Here is a 6000-nt window from a genome sequence, read left to right as displayed (position 1 = left end):
TGTGCTTGTGGAGCAAGGTCCAATCAATGATCCAGAAATGATGGACAAACCAAAGGAAACTCTGATGTCACTCAGCTTAGGTAGAGGGAACAGAGCAGAACTGACAGGCCTGCCTGGTGCCTGGACCATTTATTCCACCAAGGTCTTTGGGTCTCCATCTCTGGGATTCAGGTAACCAAACCCCATTTCCCAGTTATGGGTGTCCAAGCTGTGGTAGGTCTCCTGTTCCCAGCTACTCTCTGCCTGCTCTGCAGGAGGATTCCACGTCCCTGCAGGTTCACAGGGGAGGTGGGGTGCCATCTCAGGAAAGCAGGCCACTTCCCCTCCCTGTGGCCATCGAACTCGGCTGGTCTGAGCAGAAGCTCTAAGAGCCACCATGTGATTTGTCCCGGTTGCTTGCTATTTCACCTGTGCATGAGACCAGCCGGACCCAGGTAAGGACTGTTTGTTCAACCTTGGTCAATCCTAGAGGGAGAAAGATGGGGAGGGAACAGAGCTGCAGTCACCCTGTGGTTCACCCAGAGCTGACTTGTGTCTGACACGCAAGCAAGACATGGAGCTTTTTCTATGGCGAAAACTCTAGGCTGACCACTACATTTTTTTCTAAAGAGAATTTTAAACTACATCTTAGGAAAGGAGATAAAGTGGAATCATGTAAATGACTCATAATAAAATGAGAAGGAACTTAAAAGAGGTTAAAATACAGACATCACAAGGAAGTTAAAGAGATAATTGATTTAATCCAACTATATCAATAATTACTTTAGATGTGACTAGGCTGAGCACAGCAATTAAATGACAGAGCTTTTCAAAGTGGATAAAATAATAGAACCCAAGTATATGCAGCTCAAAAGAAAACCACTTAAATCTGAAGACTCAGAGCAGACGGGTTAAAAGTAAAGTGATAGAGAAAGAAACACATGTTAGCAATAATCAGAAGAAATCCAGAAGAGGTTTATTAATCTCAGACAAAGCAGGATTCAGAATGAGGACAATTATTAGTCGTAAAGAGTGGCACCATAGAATTATAACGAGGTCAATTCGCCAATCCCATACAATTCTTTAACGGGAGGCACCTTAACAACAGAGCTTCAAAATTCATGAGATGAAGCTGATAGACCCGGGAAGAGGAGTAAGTGAATCCACTGTTACAGGTGGCTTCTCTAACACCCCTATCTCAGGCATTGATAGAGAAAAGAGGCAGAAAGGCAGTAGGGATACAGACGGCCTGCGAGGCCCCACCAATCAATACGATCTAATTGACATGGATGGAATGCTGCATCCACTAACCACAGCTCACACTCTTCTTAAGCTGTACGGAACGCTCACCAAGACCTATCACATCCTGAGCCACAAACACACCTGAAGAAAATGGAAAACCAGAAACCAAACAAAGTGTTTCTCAGGTCACAATGGAATTAAACTAGACATATGGGGCTGGCACTGTGGCGTAGCAGGTAAAGCTGCCATCTGCAGTGCTGTCATCCCATATGGGCACCAGTTCGAGTCCCGGCTGCTCCACTTATGATCCAGCTCTCTGCCATGGCCTGGGAAGGCATTGTACTTCCCCGGGCTTCAGAGTAAAGTCCATATGGGTGCCTTCTTCTTGCTGCAGCACGTGCAGTCTTGTTCCCACCCTATAAAGCCTCCCTCAGTGTAGCCTCCCCTGTGCCACCCCCCTTGCTGTCTGCCTTGTGAGAATGAATATTCTTTTTTTTTCTTGAGGATTTTACTTATTTACTTGAAAGGTGGATTTACAGAGAGAGAGACAGAGAGAGACACATACACACACACACACACACACACACACAGAGAGAGAGAGAGAGAGAGACAGAGAAACAGAGAGAAAGGTCTTCCATCCACTAGTTCACTTCCCTTATTGCTGCAATGGCCAGCGCTGGGCTGATCCAAAGCCAGGGGTCTGAAGCTTCTTCCAGGTCTCCCATGTAGGTGCAGTGGCCCAAGTACTTGTTCTATCTTCCGCTGATTTCCCAGGCTATAGCAGAGAGCTGGATCAGAAGAGGAGCAGCTTGAACTAGAACTGGTGCCCATATAGAATGCCAGTGCCACAGGCAGAAGCTTGGCCCACTATACCACAGTGCCGGCTCCCAGAACCAAAATTCTTTATGGTCAGTAGTTTGTCTCAGTTTATCTAACTAGTATTTATTGAATACTTAGTCTGCTTGCTTCCCAAATTATTTTTATTTAAATAGTAACTCATTTTAATTTGCTTGTTTATTACAGTGAATATATTTTTAAAATCCACTTAGGGTTGGTTTGCATAATATATTTCTTTATATGAATCATTTTATTTAAATTTTTTTGATTAACACGTAATACTTGCATTTTTACAGGGCACAGTGCAATATAACAAAACATACATATACAGAGTGTAAATCGATCAAACCAGGCAGCTAACCTTTCCATTTCCTTATTTTTTCTTTGCACTGGGAGCCTATCAGCTCCTCTCTTCCAGTTATTTCTAGAGTATATGATCCATTATTGGGAACTAGAGTCAGCCTCCTGTGCTGTGGAACAGTAGAACTTTTACTTCTATCTGCGGTTGTGTTTTGGTACCTGTTATTCGGCATTCCTCTACCCCTCCTCACTCCACTCTTTTCTATAGTAATCAGTCTTCTAGTTCAGATTGATTATGTTGTTTTTAAAATGATTTGTTTATTTACCGGAAAGACCAAAGGAGAAGGATTGAGAGAGAGAGAGAGAAAGAGGTGGCAGGGAGGGAGGTAGTTTTTTCTCCCTACTGGTTGACTTCCAAATGTTGACAACAGCTGCATCTGGGCCAGGCTAAAGTGAAGAGCCAGAAGCTTAATCCAGATCACCCATGTGGGTAGCAAGAAGGCAACTACTTGCTAGTAGTCGTCATCTACTGTTTCCCAGGGTGTGTATTTGCACTAAGTGGAAGCTCAACCTGGACTCAAATCCAGGTACTTCAATGGGGGGGTAGGTATCCTAGGTTGCTTCTTAACCCTACACCAAATACTCAGTCCTGGATTAACTATGGTTTCAATTTCTACCCATGAAAGAACATTCAATGTTTGTCTTTGTGTGTCTGGCTTACTTCATCTAACAATGTTTTCTGGTTGATTCATTTTGCTGCAAATGTCAGAACTTTACTCTTTTTTTATGATTGAATGATAGTCCATCGTGCATGTATACCACATTTTCTTTGTCCATTCATCCATGGAGGGACACTTACATTGATTCCATGTCTTTACTATTGTGAATAACACTGCAATGAATGTGGGAGTGTAGGAGTCGCTTTCATATTCTGATTTAATTTCCTTTGGATTTATACACAGAAATAGTTGTTGGGTCATATGGTAGATCTATTTTTAGTTTTTTTGAGAAAACTCCATACTGTTCTGCATAATGGCTGTACTAATTTGCATTCTCACCAACAGTGTACAATAGAGATTCATTTTTTTGCCTACTTTCTCTCCAGCATTTGTTATCTTTTTGATAATTGCCCTTCTAACTGGTGTGAGATGGTGCCTTGTTTGTGGTTTTGATTTTCAATCCCTGATGGTTAGTGATACTTAGCTGCTTCTCATATATTTATTGGCTATTTGTATCTCCTCTTTTGAGAAATGTCCATTCAGATCCTCTGTCCGTTTCTGAACTGGATTATTTGTTTTTTGGTTATTTAGGTTTTTCAGTCCCATATAGACCCTGTAAATCAACTCTTAGTCAGATTAATAGTTTGAAAATATTTTCTATCATTCTGTCAGTTGTCTCTTTACTCTATTGGTTGTTTCCAAAAGCTTCTTAGTTTAATATAATCCAATTTATAGAATTTTGCTTTTGTTGTCTGCACTTTTGGGGTCTTATTCAAAAAGTTATTTCCATGCCAATGTCTTAAAGTGTTTTCCTTATGTTTTCTTATAGTAGCTTTAGTTCCATGTCTTACATTTACATATTTGATCTGTTTCAAGTAGATTTTTGTAGAGCGTGAGAAGTTGGGGGGAGGGAAAAGGTTTAGTCTTTAATTGATATATAGCTATTTTCCCCAGTATGGTTTATTCATATGATCATATAAATCATACCTTTCCTCAGAGTATGTTTTGGCTTCTTTGTCAAAGATCAATTGGCAGTGAATGCACGGATTCATTTCCGGAGTCTCTATTCTATTCCACTGGCCTCTGTGTCTGTTTCCATGCCAGTACCACGCTATTTTGGTCACAATAACGCTGTGGTATGCCTTGAAATCTAGTATTGTAGTGCCTCCAACTTTGTTCTTTTTGTTCAGGGTTGCTTTAGCTGTTCAGAGGCCTTTGTGCTTCCATATGAATTTCAGAATTGCTTTTCTTCTAGTTCTGTGAATAATCTCATTTTTAAAAAGTGGGATTGCATTGAATCTGCAAATTACTTTGAGTAGTATGAACATTTTAACAATATTAATTCTTCTGATTCATGAATATGGGAGATCTTTCATTTTTTGTTTCCTGTTCAAGTTTTTTCATTAGTGTTTGTAATTTTAACTGTAGAACTATATTACATTCTTAGTTAAGTTTATTCCAAGGTATTTTATGCTTTTGTGTAGCTATTGTTTTTTTTTTTTTTTTTTTTTTTTTGACAGGCAGAGTGGATAGTGAGAGAGAGAGACAGAGAGAAAGGTCTTCCTTTGCCATTGGTTCACCCTCCAATGGCCGCCGCGGCCAGCGTGCTGCGGCCGGCGCACCGCGCTGATCCGATGTCAGGAGCCAGGAGCCAGGTGCTTTTCCTGGTCTCCCATGGGGTGCAGGGCCCAAGCACCTGGGCCATCCTCCACTGCACTCCCTGGCCACAGCAGAGGGCTGGCCTGGAAGAGGGGCAACCGGGACAGAATCCGGCGCCCCGACTGGGACTAGAACCCGGTGTGCCGGCGCCGCTAGGCGGAGGATTAGCCTAGTGAGCCGCGGCGCCGGCCTTGTGTAGTTATTGTTAATGGGATTGCTTTTACAATTTAATTCTCAATGAGTATATAATTGGTATATAAAATGCTATAGATTTTAATGTGTTGATTTTGTATACTGCAACTTCACTGAAACAGTTTGCACTTTTACTAGTTTATAATGGAGTATTTAGGTTTCTATGTTCATAGAACATATTTTCTGTTAACAGTGACAATTTGAGTTCCTCCTGTACAATTCGTAAGCCTTCTATTTCTTTTTCTTGCCCAATTACTTTGGGTACAACTAGCATTATTATGCTAATAAGAGTAGTGAGGGTGGTCATCCTTCTCTGTTTTTCAAATCTTGCAGGAAATGCTTTTAGTTTTTTTCATTTAGTATGATAATGTCTGAGTTTGTAGCATAAATACCTTTTCTATGTTGAGGTATGCCCCTTCTATACCTAACTTATTCAAAGTTTTAAACGTGAGTGGATGTTGAAGTTAGTCTAATGTTTTTTCTGTATCTGTTGAGATGATCATATGATTTTTATTCTTCATTCTTTCTTGTGATTGTACTACACTTACTAACTTGCAAATGTTGAGCCATCACTGCATCCCTGGAATAAATCCCTGATCATGATGACTAAACTTTTTGGTGTCTCATAGTATTTGATTTCCTAGAATTTTGTTGAGAGTCTTTGTATCCATGTTGATCAGTGATAGTGATCTATATTTTTCATTTTTGTTGTGTCCTTGTCTGGTTTTGAAATCAAGGTATTGTTGGCCTCACAGAATGAGTTTGGAAGGGTTCTTTCCCTTCAGTTTCTTAAAAGATTTATTTATTTGAAAGGTAGAGTGACAGAGAGAGAAGGAAACATAGAGAGAGAAACAGGTGGGGAGAAATCATCCGTCTGCTGGTTCACTCACCAAACGTCTGCAATGCCAGCCAGGTCTGGGTCAGGCTGCAGTCAGGAGCCCAGAACTCCATCCTGATTTCCCATATGGTTGGCAGAGGCACAAGCACATGGGCCATTCTTTGCTGCTTTCCCTACTTCAGAAGGATGCTGGACTGGAAGCAAAGTAGCTGCTCTGATACGTGATGTTGGCGC

The sequence above is a fragment of the Oryctolagus cuniculus genome, chromosome 3 (genome assembly GCF_051225735.1).
Source record: "Oryctolagus cuniculus isolate XC-2025 breed Fujian yellow rabbit chromosome 3, ASM5122573v1, whole genome shotgun sequence".
In the NCBI taxonomy this organism is placed as follows: Eukaryota; Metazoa; Chordata; class Mammalia; order Lagomorpha; family Leporidae; genus Oryctolagus; species Oryctolagus cuniculus.
The sequence above is the reverse complement of the archived record's forward strand: the minus strand, read 5'-3'. Positions refer to the sequence as shown.